The following is a 23,876-nucleotide window of genomic DNA, read 5'->3' on the forward strand; positions in this document are numbered from 1 at the left end:
ATCCCAGATACAAGAGAGGCCAAGGCAGGAGAATCGGTTGAACCTGGGAGGCAGAGATTGCAGTGAGCCAAGATAGCACCAATGCACTCCAGCCTGGGCGACAGAGTGAGACTTCATCTCAAAAAAAAAAAAAAATGGCCGGGCACGGTGGCTAAAGCCTGTAATCCCAGCACTTTGGGAGGCCGAGGCGGGTGGATCACAAGGTCGAGAGATCGAGACCAACCTGGTCAACATGGTGAAACCCCGTCTCTACTAAAAATACAAAAAATTAGCTGGGCATGGTGGCACGTGCCTATAATCCCAGCTACTCAGGAGGCTGAGGCAGGAGTATTGCCTGAACCCAGGAGGCGGAGGTTGCGGTGAGCCGAGATTGCGCCATTGCACTCCAGCCTGGGTAACAAGAGCGAAACTCCATCTCAAAAAAAATAAAAAAAATAAAAAAATAAAAATAAAAAATTAATTAATTAAAATGATAAAATAAAAAATTATGTAAAATAAAATAAATAGTTCTGGCTGGGTGCTGTGGCTCACACCTATAACCAGCACTTTGGGAAGCCAAGGCAGGAGGATTGCTTGAGCCCAGGAGTTCAAGACCAGTCTGAGCAATACAGCAGGACCTTGTCTCTAGAAAATTTTAGAAATTAGCTAGGCATGTTGGCCTGCACCTGTAGTCCCAGCTACTGGAGAGGCTGAGATTGGAGGATCACTTGAGTATGGGAGGTCTAGGCTGCACTAAGCCATGTTTGCACACCACAGACACTTCCTCAAAAAAATAAAATAAAATAGGCTGGGCGCAGTGGCCTGTTATCACATTTTGGGAGGCTGAGGCAGGTGGATCACAAGGTCAGGAGTTCGAGACCAGCCTAGCTAACATAGTGAAACCCTGTCTCTACTAAAAACACAAAAGTTAGCCAGGCATGGTGGTGCACACCTGTAATCCCAGCTGCTCAGGAGGCTGAGGCAGGAGAATAACTTGAACCCAGGAAGCAGAGGTTGCAGTGAGCCAAGATCATGCCACGACACTCTAGCCTGGGCAACAGAGTAAGACTCTGTCTCAAAAAAAAAAAAAAAAATACAAAAATTAGCTGGGCATTGTGGCGGGTGCCTGTAATCCCAGCTACTTGGGAGGCTGAAGCAGAGACTTGCTTGAACCCAGGAGGCAGAGGTTGCAGTGAGCCAAGATCACGCCACTGCACTACAGCCTGGCGACAGAGTGAGACTCCGTCTCAAAATAAATAAATGAATAAAATAAAATATAGTTTTAACTATTATAGGTCATTCATAAACAACATAGTTTAGTTTTGCCTTCTTGAACATTATATAACATTATATAAATGAAATCATATTGCACATATTATTTTCTGTATCATTTCTCTTAATAATTTGTTTGTACATTTAATATGTATGTTGCTGAGCAATCACAAGCAAAAGACTGGAGAAGGGGCCTAACGTAAAGGAGAATGAGGAGAAGGAAGAGTGGACAAGCAAAGGTGAAAGCAGAAAGTCAGCTGTCAGTATGGCTTGGGGAGATAAAGAAGGCCCAGGAAGGCCTCCAGGAAAAGGCTGCCATGTCAGGCAGGACACAGGACAATGGAGGAAAGGTGATTCTTACAAGACAGTGAAGGTGCCGTTGTAGGTGTTTGGCTCTGGCACAGGCACATGACAGAGCCTCTGCTTTGGGCTGAGATCACGGCAGCGTCTCATCTCTGCAGGTACAGAGGTCACACATGTTGGTGCCTGCAGAGGCCTGTTCCTCTGATGTAGTTAAAGCCTTATTTTGGGTGTAACTTTCAGACTGCACCAGTGAATCCTGAGTAGGTTCTAGATCAGTAGGTGGACCTGCGACTTCAGTCAGGTTTTGACGCTGAGTCTGAACCTGATCTGGACGAGGAGCTGTAGTCTTCTCCAGGGCTGCAGAATGTCCAGTCTCTGTCGTGGATTCTAGAGTTATGGCAAGCCTCAGATCTGGAGGCTGAATTGAGGTCTCCTCTGTGGCTGGAGACGGTTTAACCTGTAGGTTCTGTAGTTATGGTAAACTCCAGGTCCAGAGACTGAACTATGACTTGAGTCAGGTTTGCATGCTGAGTCTGACCCTTGTCTGAAGGTGGAAGTGTCACCTCAGGGTGTTTTGGAGGAGGAGCAGTAGTCGTCAGGCCTGTGGAAGGTTCAACCTCTGTAATGGATTCAGGAGTGATGGTAAGCCCCGGATCCAAAGGTTGAACTGTGGCTTGAGTCAGGTTTGAATGCTGAGTCTGAACCTCGTCTGGATGTGGAAGTGTCACCTTAGGGTGCTTTGGAGTCACTACAGTCTTCTTCAGGGGTGTAGACTATTCAACCTCCGTAGTGGGTTCTGGAGGTATGGTAAGTCCCAGGTCCAAAGGTAGTACTGTAATGCTGGGTGACACTGGGTGCTGAGCTTGATCCTGACCTGGTGTTGGAACTGTTACCTCTTGATATACTGGAAGTTGGGGTACAACTTTCTTAGGAGACAGAGGTGGGATCTCCTGCATGGTTGGAGAAAGTCCAACCTCTGTCATGGATTCTGGAGTGACGGTAAGCCCCAGGTCCAAAGGTTGAACTGTGACACTAGGCAATGTTGAATGCTGACCTTGATCCTGACCTGGTGTTAGAATTGTCAACTCATAATGAGCTGGAGGTTGAGCTGCAACCTCCTTAGGGGGCTCTAGAGCCTGAACTATGGCATCCTGCTGGGTGGAGAAGGTTCTGCCTCCATAGGGGGCTCTGGAATCTGAGCTGGAACATCCTGCTGAGTTAGAGATGGTCCCACCTTCTGAGGGAACTCTGGAGGCAAAGATGGGGCCATCTGCTGAGTCAGAGAGGGTTCTATCACCATAGGGAGCTCTGAAGACTGAGCTTGCTGGACTGGAGAGGATCCTACCTCTTTAGGTGGCTCCAAAAGCTGAGTTGGGGCCTGCTGTAGGACAGGAGATGGTTCGACCTTCCCAGGTGGCTCTGATGGCTGAGCTGGTATCTCCTGCTGTGGAGAAGGACTGATCTCTTCCGTGGACTTCGGAGGATAACCTGAGGCTTCCTGCTGGGTTACAGATGGTTCAACCTCCTTAAGGGGCAATGGTGGCTCAGCTGGGAACTCTTGCCAGACTGGAGAAGGTTCTACCTCCTTAGGGGAATCTGGAGTCTGAGCTGTGGCCTCTTGCTGGACTGGAGATTCAGTCTTTTCAGAAGAATGCAGAGGTGGGGAACAGAGATCAGGCTGGACCAGAGAAAAGTGTGCCTGCTCAGTGGGAACAGGAAGGCTGTCCTGCTGGACTGGAATTGGTTTGACCTCTATATCTACAGTGACTGCTGTAGGTATGGTAAGCTCCAGATCCACATTTTTATCTGTGGTATTAGGCAAAGGTGAATTACTTCTGAATACTGGAGACAGATCTAGAGGTGAAAATGCCATCTCATTCTCAATGGACTGAGCTGAGTTGGAAGCTGAGTTGTGGGCTCTTGATGGACTGGAGGAAGTTCATCATTTTCAGGGGTATTTAGCTGCTGAATTATAACCTCTTGCTGATCTTTCAAATGTTGAAACTCCTCAGGGGACATTAAGGGCTGAGCTGGTGTCCCCTGTTGAGTTAAAATTTCAACCTGATTAGTGAGATCTGGAGTCACTGTAACCATGTGATGCACAGGTTTAACAGTGACATTGTACAATGTTGGAGGCTGAACTTGGTCATGACTTAGAGAAACTGGTACCTCGTGATGCTCAGGAAGTTGAGCTACAATTTCATTAGGGAGCTGTGGAGTCTGAGCTGGGGCCTCTTGCTGGATTAGAGGAGACTCAACCTCCTCAGGGGTCTGTGGATGCTCAGCTGCAGCCTCCTCCTGGGTTGGAAAGGGGTTCTCATCCTTAATAGATTCTGGAGACTGAACTGAGGTCTCCTGTTGAATTGGTAAAGGTCCAACCTCTTCCAATGACTCAGGAGGCAGAGGTGGGCCCCATGCTGGGTGGCAGAAGGTTCTACATCCCTAATGAGTCCTGAGAGCTGAGCTGTAGCCTCCTGGTGGATTACGAAAGTTCCCGTCTCTGCAGTAGGATCTGTTGCCATGGTGAGCTGCACCACTGGAGGCATTACAGTGACATATGGCAAATCAGAATGATGAGCTTGATGGTGACCTTGCAGTAAAACTATTACTTTACTTCTGGAGGCTGGGATGGGGGCTCCTGTTGGGCTGGAGAAGATTCAACCTTCCCAGAAGACTCAGAAGGCTTGGCTGGCTGCTCCTGCTCATTGGGGGAAAGTTCAGGCTCCACAGGTAGACCTGGATGTTCAGTTAGGGCCTCCTGTTGGGATGCAGAAGGTTCCACCTCCTCTAGAGGCTGAGTCGAGGCCTCCTGCTGGGCTTGGGAAGATTCTGTCTCCTTGGTAGGCTCTGAAGTTCTGGTAATCTCCACATCTGTAGGTTTAATTGTAATTTTGGGCAAGTTATAATGAGCTTCATCCTCATCTGGAGGTTGAACTCTCAGCTCATGATTCGGTGGAGCTCAAGCTACACTTTCCACAGAGGACCCTGGAGGCTGAGCTAGGGCCTCCTGCTGGGTCAGAGAAGATTCAGCCCCCGAAGGAAACTTGGAAGGCTGAGCTGGCTGCCCTGCTCACTGGGGGAAAGTTCAGGCTCCATAGGAGGACCTTGAGGCTCAGTTGGGGTCCCTCTTGAATCACAGAAGGTTCCATCTCTTTGGGAGACTGAGCTGGGGTCTCCTCCTGGGTCTGAGAAGGTTCAAGCTCCCCAGAAGATTTAGAAGGCTTAGCTAGTTGCTCCTGCTCACTGGGGGAAAGTTCAGGCTCCATAGGTAGACCTGGATGTTCAATTGGGGCCTCCTGATGAGATGCAGAAGGTTCCACCTACTCTAGATGCTGAGTCGGGGCCTCCTGCTGGGCTTGGGAAGATTCTATCTCCTTGGTAGGCTCTGAAGTTATGGCAATCTCCACATCTGTAGGTTTAATTGTAATGGGCAAGTTATAATGAGTTTGATCCTCATCTGGAGGTTAAACTGTCAGCTCATGATTCGGTGAAGATTGAGCTAGACTTCCATAGAGGACTCTGGAGGCTGAGCTGGGGCCTCCTGCTGGGTCAGAGAAGGTTCAGCCCCTGCAGGAAACTCAGAAGGCTGAGCTGGCTGCTCCTGCTCACTGGGGGAATCTTCAGCCTCCACTGGAGGACCTGGAGGCTGATTTGCAGTCTCCTCTTGGATTGCAGAGGGTTCCATCTCTTTGGGAGGCTGAGCTGGGGTCTTCTCCTGGGTCTGAGAAGGTTAAAGCTTCCCCAAATACTCAAAAGGCTGAGCTGGCTGCTCCTGCTCACTGGGGGAACGTTCAGCCTCCACAGAGGACCCAGAGGCTCAGCTGAGGTCTCTTGCTGGGATGGAGAAGGTTTCCTCTCCTCAGGGTGCTCTGGAGGCTGAGCTGTGGCCTGTTCCTGGCTTGATGTAAGTTCCTTACCTGACTCTGGAGTTCGTGTAAGCTCCACATCCACAGGTTTGACTGTGACATTGGGCAAGTGTGAGTGCTGAGCTTCCCATTAACTTTTTTTTTTTTTTTTTTGAGACGGAATTTTGCTCTTGTTACCCAGGCTGGAGTGCAATGGCGTGATCTCGGCTCACCACAACCTCCGCCTCCTGGGTTCAGGCAATTCTCCTGCCTCAGCCTCCTGAGTAACCGGGATTACAGGCACGCGCCACCATGCCCAGGTAATTTTTTGTATTTTTAGTAGAGACGGGGTTTCACCATGTTGACCAGGATGGTCTCGATCTCTTGACCTCGTGATCCACCCGCCTCGGCCTCCCAAAGTGCTGGGATTACAGGCGTGAGCCACTGCACCCAGCCTCCCATTAACTTTTAAAGGGAACATCTACCTCATGCTGTATCGATGGGTGAGCTACGATCGCTTCAGAGGCAGGTAACTGCTGCACAGGGGCCTCCTGCTCTGTTGAAGAAGAGTGGAGCCCCTCAAGGGACTGTGAGGGCAGAGCTGGAGCCTTCTGCTGGGTTGAAGAAGGTTCTACCTCCTCAGGGAGCTGTGAAAAATGCGCTGGGGCTTCTTGCTGTAGGGAAGAGGACTGGAGCTCTTCAAGGGTCTCTGGATTTTGAGTTTTAGTCTCTAGATGGAATTTAGAAAGTGGAATCGACGTGGAATTCCCACAACCTTAGCAAGCCTCCAGTGCTGAGCTAGATCTTTCTTCAGGTTCTTGGGAGAAAGTATAGAGTAGGTTGCTTTTGAATCCTTACTCTCTAGAGGTGGAACAAGTATTTCATCTGCCTGATGATCTGCAGCCTGATCTACATCTGTAGTCTGAATCCTCCTTTTGAGGCGAGGAGGCTGAACTAGGGTCTGGTTCTGATCCCAGTCCAGCATTGGACCCACCTCTGGGAACCTTTCTTGCGGAGTCAGCTTGTCATTCAGATCTGGGTGTGCAGACAAGAAGGGCTCTGGCCCTGGGGACAGCTCTCCAGCTGAATCCGTGTCCAGGAATGGAACCAAATTCTCAGTCGATTCCTGGGGCAGGGCTGACCTCTGGGAGGAAGCAGAGGACCCCAGCTAATCAAAGCCCCCGGGGCCTGCTGGGAAAGTAAGCATATGGGGAGATTCCCATGGGAGACTGGAGCGGGAAGACCAGGGCTCAGTCGGCCCCAGAGGGTCAGAGGTCAGCTAGAGTGGGTCCTTGACCCACTCCAGAGGCTGAGCCTCCTGGACTAGTAGCCACAATAGTTGCCACGTGAGGAGGGGCCATGGGGCCCAGAGACGCAGCTGGGACATGATAAGCACTGGCGCTGCGCATTGAGCGGGAGCCATTCTGGCAGTCCCTAGAGGCTGGCGTCCCTGACAAGCACACGCCCCGCCCCGTCCTTTATGACACTTTTATTTACGCTACCTTTATTAGGCTAAATAAATTATGTCACCATGGTGATCTTATGTCACAATCCCGCCCAAGCCCCCCTCCTCTCCCCTTAGCTAGGAAGGATTTGGGCCACAGACCCGGGTGGTCCCAGGACTCCAGCAGCCTGGTCGGGTGGGGTGGGGTGGAGTGGGGTGGGGGCGCGGCAGAGCTTCCAAAGGAAGTCATGGGACCTTGCCTCAGGATATTCAGAAGCCCTAGCCGAGTTCTGGCAGCCTGAACCTTTCCTCCTCCAAGGTGAAATCTGAGAAAACTCTTCCTTCCAGGGAGAGCAAACTGACCTGCAAAATGTGTGTCAGTTAGGGTGGCAGGCAGAACGCACATTACAGTCATTTATTCCAAAATGTTGCCATTTTCGCTAAACTTTCTATATCTTTTGTTGCATGTTTGATCATTGATTCACGACCCTATTGGGTAGGGGCCTCCAGGGAATAAGCGAGGACTCCAGATTTTCTGTAGGAGGGCTGTTGGGGTGGGGAATTCAGTCTGGGAGAGAAGGCTTCAATCTGAGTGAAGAGCCCTTTGCACTAGCCTGGGAGGAGGCTGAATGTCATCCTGCCTTGACTTACCACATTACCCTAGAAGTTACAGTGCCACCCTTCAGAGGTCTACCCTGTGTGCACACATGGAGAAGAGGCTTAGGTTGTTAAGTCAGCATGCTAAATAAGTTCCTGAAATGCGACTATAAACTAGAATCCAGCTGACTTCCCCCACAGCCATTCTTACCTATCTTATTACTGACTGACTGGCATAATTACCAGTGTGTAAACTCCCAAGAAGGTGCTTCATCTTATTCCAGTGCCTAGCATAGGCATATAGTGCATAGTGATGGTTTTAAAATGAAGGGATTACAAGATTCACCTCATTTAAGGATGGACCTATCATTATAATCAGATTTCTGAAATCAGTGGTAACTTCCTCTCAGATTTCATAGGAAGATAGACTTCTTAAGCTTGAGGTTTCTTTGGTGGTTTTTATTTAAATTGAATTAAAATATTTGTTTTACAGGGAAAAACTTCAAAACAAAACACTTTACAACTTTGGGGTGAAAGGTAAATAAAACACTCTAGCCCCAAATTAAGTTCCCACTGAAATGAGACTTTTGCTCCTTTAAAAAAAAAAATTCCATATATAGTAAATAATGACTATTTTAGAGATTAATTTAGAAACTTAATCCCTACTTAACAGCTTTCATGTACATTCATGGGTTGCTTGACATGTGAGGAGGAGCTTGAGAAATGTGTCATTAGGTTATTTCACCATTATGCTAACATCATAATGTGTACTTCCACAAACCTAGGTGATATAGCCAACAGCACACCTAGGCTATACGGTATGGCCTATGGCTCCTAGGCTACAAACCTGTAACACATGCTGTTAGAAGTAAAATTTTCAGTGCCACAAAGGAAGTAGCACTTGACTATGAATTTTCTCAGCAAGGCAATTTTACTTTCTGCAGAAAGGGTGCTTCTTGGAAGTATGATTGTCACAAGAACACATTAAACAAATAAAAGCAGAAGTTTTGGTCCCTGACGCACTGGGTCCTTACTGCTGTATCCTGTCTCCATTGGCTGGAGCTGGACTCTACCATCTAGACTGATCTCAATTGGCTAAAAACTTAAAACTTTCCTAAATAGGTAAATGCACGATGGAGAACAAAGAAAGGAAGGGGGTTATTTATGGGAAACTAGGAGAACAATAACATTTCCAAATAAGGAAGAGGCGTAGCTGTAAGCTGGGAGACACCCAGGCATGTTCGGACATGTCTGAGCAGCTATAGGCCAAAACAAATAACTTTGTTAAAGTACAAGGACATAGAATATATTTATTCCTTTACTATATTTAGTAGCTACACAGGGCATAACAAAGAGTTATAAGCAAAAAGCAAGGAAGCTTGAAGGAAGTTAGTTTTTAAAACCGCACAAGAGTGGTTTACTGAAAACTTCCCAGAAACTAAACCTCAAAAAGACGACCCAGGGACCACACCTTGGGTAAAAGAGACTTTAGAGTAAAGGTTAATCATAGAAGAAAACGCTAGCTTTTTTAAAAAGAGAGTTTGGAAACTCTTATTTTTTCTTCCCAAAAGAATCAGCAGCATGGGTGAACTGGGTCACAGTTTACCTCTTCCTGATTCAGAAATGTGTAATAAAGTATGGTTTGCAGCTTTTTAAAACTATTTTTTTTAAACTAGCAAATAGTGACTGAATCAATTTATGCAGTAAGTAGACTAAAGTTCACAGGGCACGGATGAGTTTATCAAACTTCATTATTTTATCTTGTCATTTACAACATCCATATAAAGCAACTAGCTAAGCAAAATTCATATAACTAATGACTTAAATGTACATCTGTTTTTGTCTTTATATATTCATGTAAGATGCACAACAAAAGAAACATCAAAAGTTTATAAAAATAAATCTGACTAGGCTGGGTGAGGTGGCTCATGCCTGTAATCCTAGCACTTTGGGAGGCTGAGGTGGGTGGATCACCTGAGGTCAGGAGTTCAAGACCAGCCTGGCCATCATGGTGAAACCCCATCCTATTAAAAATAAATAAATAAATAAATAAATCTGACTATATGCATCATTATCTGTGCCCTTTAAAACCTAGATTTAAAAAATGATGAGAAGGCCGGGTGCAGTGGCTCAAGCCTGTAATCCCAGCACTTTGGGAGGCCGAGGTGGGTGGATCACAAGGTCAAGAGATCGAGACCATCTTGGTCAACAAGGTGAAACCCCGTCTCTACTAAAAATACAAAAAAAAAAAAAAAAATCAGCTGGGCATGGTGGCACGTGCCTGTAATCCCAGCTACTCAGGAAGCTGAGACAGGAGAATTGCCTGAACCCAGGAGGCGGAGGTTGCAGTGAGCCGTGATCGTGCCATTGCACTCCAGCCTGGGTAACAAGAGCGAAACTCCGTCTCAAAAAAAAAAAAAAAAAAAAAAAAAGATGCGAAAACATGGGTAGTGGCACATACATTTTGTTACCCTTGAAATAGCCTAAGTAATATTATTGAAGAACTAATGAACAGGCAACATGTTGTAGAAAATTAATCTTTCATTGTTTTCTTCTGTGAAGAATCTGTTGATTTGTACTATATATTCAGTATTTATATTTGGTTTGTTTCATACTAATGAGATATTTAGATATGAACTGAATACATATTGAAATAGTGTGCTGGCATTTATAGTTTTGATAAATACCATTGCAGGCAATGGAGTTGTGCCAGAGAAATCTGATTTCTAGTACAAAAGGAATACTTAGCCAGGGCCTAAAGCTCAAGATATTTATTGAAAACATCCTCAGTTGCAATATAAACATTATAACATTTAAAAGAGTGATTTGTTGAACCAGTGATTTAAATACATTGATCTGCTTTGAACTTACAACCAGCCAGAAATTGCTAGTTAAAATTGGCAGAGTTATAACAAAGGAAAGCCTCAAAGATTAGACACTTGCAGTGCAGCTTTCTGGGTGCAGGTGTCACTGCTATGCCAGCTATCATTATTCTGTTCAGTTTTTCTCTCAGGTGTTTGCTGGGAAATTAACACTGGAACTGACCGTTTTCTGGCAGTGAATGTGAACTCTAGCCTCCCTATCTACTATAAAGAAATGTCTTCAAGATGTAGAAATAAGAACTATTCTGAAAAAAATTATACAGTAGTAAAGATAATTCAGAAAGGAAAAGCTACCTGTTAGAGTTTCCAGTCTTAATAGCACAAGGTAGTTAGGGAGAAAAGGGGACGGAGAAAGAGAAACTATGACAAAAAATGAGAGGTATGTCCCTTAAGCTGGGACAATCAGGCCCTAAACTCCAAATTTGGATAAAATATTTCTTTGATCCCAGCTACTCAGGAGGCTGAGGCAGGAGAATTGCCTGAACCCAGGAGGCAGAGGTTGCGGTGAGCCGAGATCGCGCCATTGCACTCCAGCCTGGGTAACAAGAGTGAAACTCGGTCTCAAAAAATATATATATATTTCTTTGAATTCCTCTTGGCCCCCTGCATAGTCTGACACATACATATGTACAATTAGGCTTGCAGGCTGCAGGCATGCCCTGCATTGTTTTCTTTTCATTAGAAATAAAAAGTATTAGTATAAATGTGGTTCTGGTGCTGGTGCCCTGTATATATGTAACAATATAGGACCCCCCCCCCCCAGATAGATTTTGCTTCTGGTGAATCTTATGCATTGGGTTAGTATATGACTGTGTAATATTTACCATTTGTGTTATTATATTGAGGAAAACTTTTTAAAATAATTTTCTATTGTTAAGAAAATGGAAAACTTAAGTATGGTGTTAAAAATTGAACTATATGTGATATTTGCATTATTAAACCCCTTGGCAAATCTAAAGTCTCAGGGTTCCACTATTAGTGGTTAAAGTACTGAATAATGTCTGGGTTTATTTCCATTTGTAAAATAAGAATAATAGTTATCTCACATGTCTGTCTCAAATAGCAAATGAGAAAATGTACATAAAAGCACTTTGTAAATTGTAAAAGTAGTACAGATGTGAGCTTCTATTTGTTTAGAAGAATAAATGTGAATTATGTACAGTTTGAATTATGCATAAATTTTTTGTGTCAAAAAAAGGGGGATTATTATTGAAGAGGGAGACCCAGGCATCTCAGATCAACTTCCCCTTTTCATTCCTAAGACTGTAAACTGGAACCTTTTCATATGTAATTCCTAAGACTGTAAACCGAAAGCCCTTTCAAACGTAATTCCTAAGACTGTAAACCAAGACCCTTTTCATATGTAATTCCCGAAACTGTAAGCTGAAACCCTTTTCATATATAATTCCTAAGACTGTAAACCAAAACCCCTTTCGTATGTAATTCCTAAGACTGTAAACCAAGACCCTTTTCATATGTAATTCTGAAGACTGTAAACTGAAACCCTTTTCATATATAATTCTGAAGACTGTAAACTGAAACCCTGTAATTCCTGAGACTGTAAACCGAAACTCTTTTCATATGTTAAGCTATAAACCTAAAATTATTCCACGTGTAACATCTAAAGTATAAGCCTATATAAAGACAGAACCTTCCTTTGTTAGGGGAGCTTGGCTGTTAGGCAACTATGCCACCTTGCTCCCAGCCGAATAAACCCTCCTTCCTCCTGTATTTGGTGTCTGAGAGATCCGTTTCCCATGGCCGATCCTGCTACGTTTTCGTACATTGGCCGGGTAGCGAGTCTCGGATATCAGACGATGGGAAAAAGTCTCAGGTGGTTTGCCTAGCCCTGTGGAGCATCCCTGCAGGGGGACTCCTGCTCACTGGGGTGATGCATCCTGAGAGCGCTCATGGGCAGGTATTTGCCTGGTGGAAAAGCCTCACCAGAGTGCAGCAGGGAGGCCCTGCAGTGCAGATCCACCCAGTGGCTGAACACTGAGGAAGAACGAGTATTTGGGGAAGTCCAGACCACTGAATTTGGTAAGATTGAACCTGGGAACGTAGCCCACCCCATTTTGGGTGGAAGCATGGCCTGATCACCCATGGGTGCCAGACCAGCACTTTTGAAGGTAGCTCTCTCTGTAACTAACCTTGGAAGCTTTTGCTTATGGTTTTGAATTGGAAGGAGAGCAATCGGGTGTGTGTGTGTGTGTGTGTGTAGATGTGTCCAACTGGACTCATCAGTCATAAAAGGCATCAGGCCCATTAGGAAGGGCCTCATGCTTCAAGCAATTTGTAAGAATTAGAGACAGCCACATAAGGCTGAGTGAAGAAGCCTCTGGGCATTGTGAAAGGATTGAAGTGAATGTAAATCGGAGAGTGCTCTGTGCTGCAGTTAGGCAGTTAGGCAGGAACTGCTGTGAGTGAACTAACACTCTCCTAACTGTGGGAATTGTTTCTTTGAAGTGTTAATATGGGTCACTCCCATAGCAAGCCCACCCCTTTAGAAACCATGCTGAAAAATTTCAAGAAGGGATTTAGTGGGAATTATAAAGCAACTGTGACACCAGAGAAATTAAGGGTTTTATGTAGGGAAGATTGGCCAGCATTTAGGATAGGTTGGCCCCCAGAGGGGACCCTAGATAGGCCCCTTGTCTCCAAAGTAAGGCATGAGGTTATATACAGCGAGCTAGAACACCTGGATCAATTTCCATACACAGACTCGTGGTTGCAGTTAGTGTTAAACCCTCTGAAGTGGCTAAGAGAGCAGGCAGTGACTGTTTTAGTAGCCAAGGGACAGACTGCTAGAAACCACCATTCCCCTCACCACTGAGAACCACCATTCCCCTCACCACCGAGAAACACGGACTCCCAAGTCCAGGCAAATTCAGTGGCAGAAACAGGCAGGATTTGCATGCATGAATACTTCAGTTATTGGAAGTAGCTAACCAGGCGTTTGTAAACCAAAAGGCAGTAAACCAGAGGTAAAGTCATAGGGAAAGGGAACATCAGGCTCAATGGAAGGCTGACTTGATAGCTGCTGCTATGAGAGGAATGCCCCCAAGAATGTGGAAAAAGGGGGATTCCTGGAAAGCCTCACAGTCTGCCTGCCCGTGCCTGCAATGCGATCAGTGTGCATTTTGTCAAGAAATAGGACATTTGAGGAAAAAAATGCCCACAGTTAATGGGAGAACAGGGTGATCCTAAGCACGAGGATCCAGATAAAAAGTGAAGGGGCTCTGTTCAATCTAATGCAAGGGCCACTGGACTAAAAGAGAGGGGGGCTGGACTCATATGCCCCCAAAGAGCCCACAGTCTGGACGACAGCCCTGTAACCTCCCCCCCCTGGAAAAAAAAACAGAACCAATATTATTACAGCTATTAAGGTGTTAAGAGAACAGACTTTCTTGTATTTAATGGACTACCCCTGCCCCGTTTCTCCGGCAAAGCAAAACCTGTTGTGCAAATCGAGGGCCACTATGGCATTCAACAAAAGAGACTCCCTGCAGCTAAAAATGCCTCAGGCAGGGGTCATCCAGGCTCTCATTGTCCCTTGGGAAGGGGAGGGTGGGGAGACTTCCTAGCCAGAAGCAGAAGACTGATATTATCACCCTGGCCCATGCAGGGCTTGCGTGGCTTTGCACCCAACTCATACACGCAGTTGGGATTATTGCCAGCAAAGGATAGTTGGTTCACTTAATTGGACTTAAAGAATTCCTCCTTAGCATTGGACTGGCCTCGGAGGGTCAAAAACTATTTGCATTTCAATGAGAGAAACCCAGAAGCAGATGTAACCACTCAATACACCTGGACCCAGCTTCCCAGAGGCTCAGAAACTCTCTCATCATTCTCTGGGAGGCATCAGCCCGTGACCGTCCCCTAGAAGTTTCTTGCTTGCATGCTGCCCCTGTAAACTGATAACCTTCTGTTGGGACACCCCACGGCAGTCGGATGTGCAAACAAATGCCTTACTTCAGCACCTGGAGGACTGTAGGTATAAAGTGTCTAAAAGGAAAGCCCAGATTTGCCAAAAAGCAAATGCAATATCTGAGGCTCACCATCCAGAAGGTGGAAACGCAGCCTAGAAGCAGAGAGGAAGCAAGCCACTTGCAAAGTGATAGAAGCTGAGACTAAAGGTCAGGTGAGAGAGCTCCTGGGAGCAGTGGGTTTTGTAAATTGTGGATTTCCAAACTTTGCAGTACTAGCCAAACCCTTCTATGATGTGACAAAGAGGGGAGACAAGGAGCCCTTTGAATGGGGATCCCAGCAGCATCAGGCCTGTCAGGAACTGGAAACAAAACTAATGTCAGCTCCAACTTTGGGGCTACCTGATTTAACAAAGCCCTTCACATTAGATGTGGCAGAAAGAGAAAAAGTGGCAGTTGGGGTCCTAGTCCAAACAGTAGGACCTTGGCCCAGGCCTGTAGCTTACCTCTCCAAGCAGCAGGATGGAGTTTCCAAAGGATGGCCCCCGTGCTTCAGGGCCCTGGCAGCAACCACCCTGCTAGCACAAGAAGCAGATAAGCTAACTCTGGGACAGAACCTAAATATCAAGGCACCTCACTCAGTAGTGACTCTAATGAATACCAGAGGGCACCTCTGATTATCAAATATTAGGCTGACCAAATACCAAGGCCTGCTATGTGAAAATCCCTGCATCACCATTGAAGTCTGCAACACCTTAAACCCCGCCAGTTTGCTCCCAATGTCAGAGGGTCCGGTTGAACACAACTGTGTTGAAGTCCTGGACACAGTCTATTCCAGCAGGCCTGATCTTTGGGATCAGCCATGGACAGTAGTAGACTGGAAGTTGTATGTGGATGGGAGCAGCTTTGTCAATCCACGAGGGGACAGATGTGCAGGCTACGCCGTGGTAACTCTGGACACTGTAATCGAGGCCAAATCCTTACCTCCGAGCACCTCAGCTCAGAAGGCTGAACTCATTGCTTTAACTCAAGCCTTAGAGCTGAGTAAAGATAAGGTTGCAAACATTTACACTGACTCTTTTTTTTTTTTTTTTTTTTTAAGACGGAGATTCGCTCTTGTTACCCAGGCTGGAGTGCAAAGGTGCGATCTCGGCTCACCGCAACCTCTGCCTCCTGGGTTCAGGCAATTCTCCTGCCTCAGCCTCCTGAGTAGCTGGGATTACAGGCACGTGCCACCATGCCCAGCTAATTTTTTGTATTTTTAGTAGAGACGGGGTTTCACCATGTTGACCAAGATGGTCTTGATCTCTTGACCTCGTGATCCACCCGCCTCGGCCTCCCAAAGTGCTGGGATTACAAGCTTGAACCACCGCGCCCGGCCTACACTGACTCTTGATATGCCCTCCTGACTCTCCAAGTACATGGAGCACTGTACAAAGAGAGAGGCCTGTTAACTTCAGGGGGAAAAGAAATAAAGTATCAGCATGAAATTTTGCAGCGCTAGAAGCAATCTGGATGCCCCAGAAGGTAGCTGTCATGCATTGCCGAGGACATCATCGGGCCCACACCTCCGTGGCCCTGGGAAATTCCCGAGCAGATTCAGCAGCTCGTAAGGCAGCATCTGCCCCCTACCAAATAGCAGTTACAGCCCTGCTGATTCCCCAGATCCGTGATCTACTACCTACTTACTCTAAGGAAGAAAGAGACTTTCTCCAGACAGAAGGGGGCAACTGATTAAAGAAAGATGGATCCAACTGCCAGATGGAAGAATAGCTGCACCCCAGCTGCTGGGGGCCGCAGTTGTACAAGCCGTACATGAGGCCACTCATTTACATCAAGAGTTGCTTGAAAAGATACTGGGCCTGTACTTTTACATCTCACACTTAGCGGCCTTGACCAAAACTGGCACAGCGATGCATTACATGTCGGCAACACAACGCGAGGCAGGGTCCAACTATTCCCCCTGGAATTCAAGCTTATGGAGCAGCTCCATTTGAAGATCTCCAGGTAGACTTTATTGAAATGTCCAAGTGTGGGGTCATAAGTATTTGTTGGTCCTGCTGTGCACATACTCTGGATGGGACTGAAAGAGCCCATGAAGTAACCCGTGTGCTGCTTCAAGATCTTGTCCCTAGGTTTGGACTGCCACTGCACATCGGATCAGACAACAGACCAGCAATTGTGGCAGATTTAGTCTGGAAAACAGCAATGGCCTTGGGTATCACCTGGAAACTGCACACTGCCTACTGATCTCAGAGTTCCAGAAAAGTGAAAAAAATGAACCAGACCATCAAAAACAGCTTAGGGAAAGTGTGTCAGGAAACAAGGTTAAAGTGGGTGCAGGAACTTCCCTTGGAAAGGGAACTCCCTTTAGGAAAACAGGATATTCCCCTATGAAGTCTTATACCATAGGCCCCCTCCCCTACTCTGGGCACTCTTAGGAACTCCTTGGGAGTGGGGAGAGATTGAGTTAGGATGCTAGTTACTAGCCCTAGGGAGAATCACTTAGGATACTTCAACCTAAGTAAATAACAAATGTCCTATAGGCTTATTCTCCCCAGTTCACCCTTTCTCACCAGTTCACCAGGTGACCGCATGTGAATAAAAGACTGGAGTGCAGCCCCTCTAAAACCATGGTGGAAAGGACCCCCAGATCGTGATCCTGACCACCACCACATGAAGGTAGAGGGAATCCCAGCCTGGACCCACCACAGCCGTGTGAAACCAGCAACAGCTGAGACTTAGACCAAGGCAAGGACTGCAGAATCACCTTAAAAAGGACAAAAAGCCTTGCTCCAGCCACATCTGGGAAACTGGCTGTTCCATGCATGGCTGAAGCATGAGGAGATGCATCGTGGGACTTGTTCTTCTTAATATTTGGACTTGCACAGTAGGAACATTAACTAATTTTGAAGAATGCCCTCAGTATGTACACCAGGTAGGACGTAAAAGTTACTGTCATTCTTCTGTCCTGCAGTTCTTATAAATGTACAGGGACACAGAAGGGAACCTGTTTATATAATGTTACTCAATATAAGGTGTGTAATCCATGAGGTGGACAGCGAGCTGTGTCATAGGCATCATTAAGCCCTCTTTCTTCCTATTATCTGTTAAGACAGGTGAGCTGTTAAGGTATCCAGTCTACTCTGCTAGGGAGGAGAGAGACCTAAAAATAGGGGATTGGACAGATGATAAGTGGCCACTGGAGACAATTATTGAGTATTATGGGCCAGCCACATGGGCTGAGAATGGCTCATGGGGAAACCGGACCCCTATTTACATGCTCAACCGGATCATCCGGTTGCAGGCTGTTTTGGAAATACTCACTAACAAAACAGGCAAAGCTCTGTCCATCTTGGCCCTACAAGAAACTCAGATGAGAAATGTGATTTATCAGAACCGACTCACACTAAATTATTTGCTAGCAGCCGAAGGGGGAGTCTGTGGAAAATTCAATCTAACCAACTGCTGTCTGCACATAGATGACCAGGAGCAAGCAGTGGAGGATATTGTGCGAGACATGACCAAACTGGCACACGTGCCTGTACAGGTGTGGCATGGATTTAACCCTGAGTCCTTATTTGGAGGTTAGTTCTCATCCTTGGGAGGATTCAAAACCCTCATCATAAGTGTTGTAATAACAGGTGTTTGTTTACTGCTCCCTTGTCTACTCTCCCTGTTCCTTCAGATGACTAGGGGATTCATCACTACTGTAGTTAGCCACAAAATGACATCACAAGTATATTATATAAAACATTATCAGTTGGTTTCTTCAGAAAATCTGGAAAGTGAGAATGAAAGTGGGACCTCCCACTAATATTCTAAAGTGGTGAGGGTCTCAAAGCGGGGAGTGAAGAAGGAGACCCAGGCATCTCAGATCAACTTCCCCTTTTCATTCCTAAGACTGTAAACTGGAACCTTTTCACATGTAATTCCTGAGACTGTAAACTGAGACCCTTTTCATATGTAATTCCTGAGACTGTAAACTGAGACCCTTTTCATATGTAATTCCTGAGACTGTAAACTGAAACCCTTTTCATATGTTAAGCTATAAACCTAAGATTCTTCCATGTGTAACATCTAAAGTATAAGCCTATATAAAGATGGAACCCTCCTTTGTTTGGGGAGCTTGGCTGTTAGGCAACTATGCCACCTTGCTCCCAGCCGAATAAACCCTCCTTCCTCCTGTATTCGGTGTCTGAGAGATCCGTTTCCCACGGCCAATCCTGCTACATTATTTCTAACACTTATTGTTTATTATTTAACAAAAAGGGAAACTTTGAAGAGGAACTTTTTACTTTTTACAGGAGGTAGAAAATTCGGTGTCCTAAGAAAGGGCCAACTGGCTATCCTGGTGCCAAGTGTAGCAGAGATGTTTAGTCCTGCTAACAGGAAAATGAAGTGTACAGCCTGCTTGGTGTGTGGTGGGGAGAAAGAAATAGGGATTCCTAAAGGAACCTGATCCTGAATGTTTGCTCGTTAAGCAAAATGTTAACGTTTGGAGATTGAAACACCAGGGTGCACATTCCTGACCAATTGGCTGGTAGGCAGAGATAAGAGTTTGCACCGCAAAGGAAGAAGATCACAGGTGCACACCACCACACTCAGCTAATTTTTATATTTTTTCATAGAGGCAAGATTCCCTAGGCCCCCACATGTAGCCTAGGGAATTCTGGCACTCTCCAGATGTCAGAGGTCATAATCAAGGATGACCCCTTTAGTTAGACAAACCAACTTTGAGCCTCCACTCCACACTATAGGGGAGTCCCAGACAAGAACACAGGTTGGGCTGGGCACAGTGGCTCTTGCCTGTAATCCTAACAGTCTGGGAGGCTGAGGTGGGCAGAACACCTGAGGTCAGGAGTTCAAGAACAGCCTGGCCAGTATGGTGAAACCCCTTCTCTACTAAAAATACAGAAATTAGCTGGATGTGGTGGCACGTACCTATAGTCCCAACTACTCAGAAGGCTGAGGCAGGAGAACTGCTTGAACCTGGGAGGTGGAGGTTACAGTGAGCAGAGATCGTGCCACTGCACTCCAGCCTGGACCACACAGTAAGAGTCTGTCTCAAAAAACAATAGTAGTAATAATGTGTTACATATCACATCATATAACATATAATGTAGCATATAACGATATAATAATAAAGGCTATTATTTTTTTTTTTTTTTTTTTGAGACGGAGTTTCGCTCGTTACCCAGGCTGGAGTGCAATGGCACGATCTCGGCTCACCGCAACCTCCGCCTCCTGGGCTCAGGCAATTCTCCTGCCTCAGCCTCCTAAGTAGCTGGGATTACAGGCACGCGCCACCACGCCCAGCTAGTTTTTTTGTATTTTTAGTAGAGACGGGGTTTCACATGTTGACCAGGATGGTCTCGATCTCTTGACCTCATGATCCACCCGCCTCGGCCTCCCAAAGTGCTGGGATTACAGGCTTGAGCCACCGCGCCCGGCCGGCTATTATTCTTAAAATGGCATTTGAAGCAGGTCTTGAAGGATATGCAGCCCCATTGGCCAAAATTGCCATCACTCTCTGCTTGTTCCCTCTGTCAATCAATCAGCTGCTACCAGGAAGGTACAGTTTCTAAAACACAGGAATTGTAAGCCCCCAGGGTGAGGAGGAGGACATTGGAGGGCAAGGTAGCGGCAGCCCCCAAGCCGCCCTCCACACTGGAAGCCAGTCAAGACATGGCCTCCTCAGCTGGAGCTGACATCCAGTCCTGCTCTGGACCTGCCAGGGGTCAAGCTCTGAGGGTTTCCTGCCAGGCTGCAGGGAGGGGGTTGGGTTAGACCTGATGGACTGGAAAATTACCCATTTGCCCTCAGATTAATGATTAACAGGTCCCTGCCCTCACCCTGTCTGGGTGAGGAGCCCAGGGCCAGGCTGGGCCAGGGGAAGCCTGATGGCATCTGTCTGTGCTCGGAGGTTTCAGAGATATGCTCCATGATGGGTTGACTGCACCTGATGGGTGTGGAATCCGAGGGTGATTTCTGAGGGCACCTGGGTGATTTCTGAGGGCTTGGCCAGGCCGCATACCCTCCGGCTTCTGGGCACACAGAGAGGGCGTGGCATCCAGCCAGACATCCTGGCTAAGGCAGGTGGCTCCAAACAGGAGAGCTGTGTCCTTGGCTCAGAGGAATGTGGGCCTCTCTGACCACTCCTGGCTTGACCACAGGCCTTGCCGTGGCCAGTGGCACATGAGCAACACCGCAAGTGCCACATCCAAGCAGGAGCTCTAGGAGCCACTCACTGCCTGCTTCCTCCTTTGCTTTTTTTTTTTTTTTTTTTTTTTTTTTTAAAGACCAGGTCTTGCTCTGTTGTCCAAGCTATAGTGCAGTGATGCAATCTCAGCTCACTGCAGCCTCCGCCTCCTGGGCTCAATTTATCCTCTCACCTCAGCCTCCCAAGTAGCTGGGACTACAGGCTTGTGCCACCACACCCAGCTAATTTTTCTATTTTTAATAGAGACAGGGTTTTGCTGTGTCACCCAGGCTGGTCTCAAACTCCAGGACTCAGGTGATCCACCTGCTTGGCCACCCAAATGCTGGGATTACAGATGTGAGCCACCAAACCTAGCCCACCTTTGCTCTTTTACCCTAGCTATGAGGCCAGAATGTCCCACAATGGGGTTACTTCTTTTGGGCTGGGTCCTGGAATGGTGTATGTTCCACCCACACTGGGGGCACCAGGGTACAGGACAGCAAACGTTTTGAAGCAGCAGAGCCATCTCACAGAGGGCTTCTGGGAAGAGGGAAGGAAGACGAGCTCTCACTCCAGTTCCCACCCTGCTGCTGGTCTGTTGTATGGCCGGGCCAGTCACTGGCTCATCATCAATCCTTCATTTCCTCCTCTGGACAAAGGGGAGACCCTGCTTAGTTGGAGAGTAAAGCGTCTTGCAAAACAAGAGAAGTTTGGAAAGCCCCAGCCAGCAGGAAGGCAGGCCTGCGTGTCCCAGGCACTGGGGTTAGTCCATTTCACATGATCCTCCCAGCGACCCTAGGAGGTAGAGAAGATCACTCTCCCCAGTTTCCAGAAGGGAAAAACCAAGGTGTCAAGGCTGCGCAGCTGGAAAGTCAGCCTTAGAATTTGGCAGCTGGGCTCCAGAATCAATGAACTTCGGATCTAGGAGAACGAGAAGTCTGGGATTGATGGCCTGATGGGAACTCAGCTCCTTCGCCTGCATCTAACCATCGAAGTCCTTCCTTCCTTTCCTTCCTTCCTTCCATCCCCTCCCCTCCCCAGGCATCTATCTGTACCAGGTACCAAGTGGTCAGATGGTTGAAGAGCTATCTGGGGTTTATGGAAACATGTCAGATCGGAACGGGGTTACTTGGGCAGCCGCATAGTGTAAGGGGGAGGGGGTTGTCAGGGGACCGTGGCTGGGTGTCCGCTCAATGTCCACATCCCCTCGCTGTCCCCTCTTAGGAATGTGGCTTTCCTGGCCAGGCAGCCACCAATACTCCATGTGTTATTTCCCTGAATTCCCAGATCACAAAAGCTGCCCAGGGAATGTGGTAAATATACAGATTCCCAGGCCCAATTCCAAACCAAGAGACTCAGAATTGCCCAGCATGGATCCTGGGAAAGCGTATTTTTAATAAGCACCCCAGATGATTTTTCTAACTGAGCAAGTTTGAGAAATAGGTGGATAAGAATAGCAGAGACCAGAATCTGGAAAACAGGTTTAAGATCCCGCAGCAACCCTGGTTACGTGAGCCTTAGTTTCCTCATCTGTAAAAGGGGGACGGGACCTCCAGGGGGTAATGAAGGGTAATGAAGCCCCCGAGGAGGCCCCTTCCCTTCGCCTGCCCCTCACCCCCATCCCCACCTGTCTGCCTCCTCTCGCCCTCTCCAGCCTGACTGGGCGGGAGGTCCTGACGCCCTTCCCAGGACTGGGCACTGCGGCGGCGCCGGCACAGGACGGGGCCCACCTGAAGCAGTGCGACCTGCTGAAGCTGTCCCGGCGGCAGAAGCAGCTGTGCCGGAGGGAGCCCGGCCTGGCTGAGACCCTGCGGGACGCTGCGCACCTCGGCCTGCTCGAGTGCCAGTTCCAGTTCCGGGACGAGCGCTGGAACTGCAGCCTGGAGGGCAGGACGGGCCTGCTCAAGAGAGGTGTGGGGGGCCGGGGTGGGAGGAGGGCTGGGGAAGAAGGCTTCGGGCAGGAGGAAGCTGGGAGAAGCTGCCCTTTCCTCTCCCCTGGCCCCCGTGCCCAAGCCACGCTGCCCTTCCTGCCCAAGCGTGGTCCCAAATACAGAGTCCCTGGCGTTAGTGAGGGCGGTTGAAGGCCAGGTGTGGCCCAGCCTCAGGTTTGGGGGAGCAGAGGAGCAGGGAAGATCCGAGAGAGGAGGAGACACAAGCCCGTTCCTGGAGGAGCCCACAGATGAGATAGGGTCCCCCATTACCACCCTCTACCTCTTCACACACACGAAACAAGGCTCATGAAGACGTGAGGACGGGTGGCCGCTGGTTCCAGGTCCGATGACATGAGCCAGGCCATGCATTTGTCCACGCCTTCATCTGTCCCTTTGTTCATCACATCCATCCATCCATCAGTCCCTCCCTCCCTTCCACTCCCATTCTACCTCCCTCCCATCTTCCCGCCTCCCTCCCGCCTCCACCCACCCCCTAAGCATCCATGGAGGCCCACGGTGAGGCAGGCACTGTGCTAGATGCTAAAGGGTCAGAGCTGAACAAGACCCCAGCTGCCCTCGGGAAGCATGCAGTCTAGAAGGGAGAACACAGGTCACCATGTGACTCCCTCGCCAAGGGGAAAGGGCTTTGATGGGACATTTGAAAAAAAAAAAAAAAAAAGCAGCGATGCTATACAGGGCATCCAGGCCCCTTCTAGGCCAGCTGCTCTCCACGGTCTGCCGCCAAGCTAAAGGCCTCACTCTGTGTCTCTCTCGGGATGCCACCAGCACCCCAGATGCACTGGAGGGCAGGTAGGAAGTAGTGAGCCTGCGGGAGGCCAGCTTTGGGCCACACCCAGCAGAGAGGAGTAGCGGTGGTCCCTGAGTGGGTGGGATGGTCAGTCTGGGGCAAGCCAGCCAGGAGACTCAAGGTCACTCTATAATTGGGTGTATTCCACAGTGGGTGGCAGAGAATGACATCTGAGAACCATCATGCATCATGAGAAGCCCATGGGGCTTATCTCAGCGGCCTCAGAAATGGGCTGGTCCGAATGGTCACACACCGACGTGGAGTCAAAATAGCAGGTTTAGCCACAGCTGTGCCTGCACCAGGTGTCTGAGTAGCTTCTCTTTGCATCTCAGTGTCTTCTCTGAGAGGCGGGGGCAGTAGACCATGGCCTTCTGCCCTCTGGGAACCTGGGCATGTGTTCCAGAGAGAATCTGGAAGTTCCATTTAAGTGGCAATTTGCAGTCAGAGTTTAAGGGGCAGTTGACAGGGAGACCCACCCAGAGCTGTGTCCTCAAGCCACATTCCCTCATCCTGCCCATCACAGGGCTGCCACCATCACCTCCTCCCCTCAGAGGGCGGCAGGCAGCCTCTGAGCTTCTTCCTTTCCTCTCGTCCCTCTTTCTTCCCTCCCCACACCCCTGGAATAAGTAAGGGAGTCCAGAAGGTGAGGGGCTGAGAGCCCTCAGTGCCTGCAGAAGAACCTGGGTT

General features: G+C 48.0%; 3 pseudogenes; all 3 read right to left on the reverse strand.

Moving 5' to 3' along the window:
- Positions 1-1,608: 1,608 nt before the first annotated feature.
- On the reverse strand, positions 1,609-3,354 carry LOC104650192 (leucine-rich repeat-containing protein 37A3 pseudogene; annotated as a pseudogene).
- Positions 2,890-4,820, reverse strand: LOC101049576 (uncharacterized; annotated as a pseudogene).
- Positions 4,508-21,634, reverse strand: LOC141581934 (leucine-rich repeat-containing protein 37B-like; annotated as a pseudogene).
- Between the last annotated feature and the right edge of the window lie 2,242 nt (positions 21,635-23,876).

Source organism: Saimiri boliviensis, chromosome 17, assembly GCF_048565385.1.
Source record: "Saimiri boliviensis isolate mSaiBol1 chromosome 17, mSaiBol1.pri, whole genome shotgun sequence".
Taxonomy (NCBI): Eukaryota; Metazoa; Chordata; class Mammalia; order Primates; family Cebidae; genus Saimiri; species Saimiri boliviensis.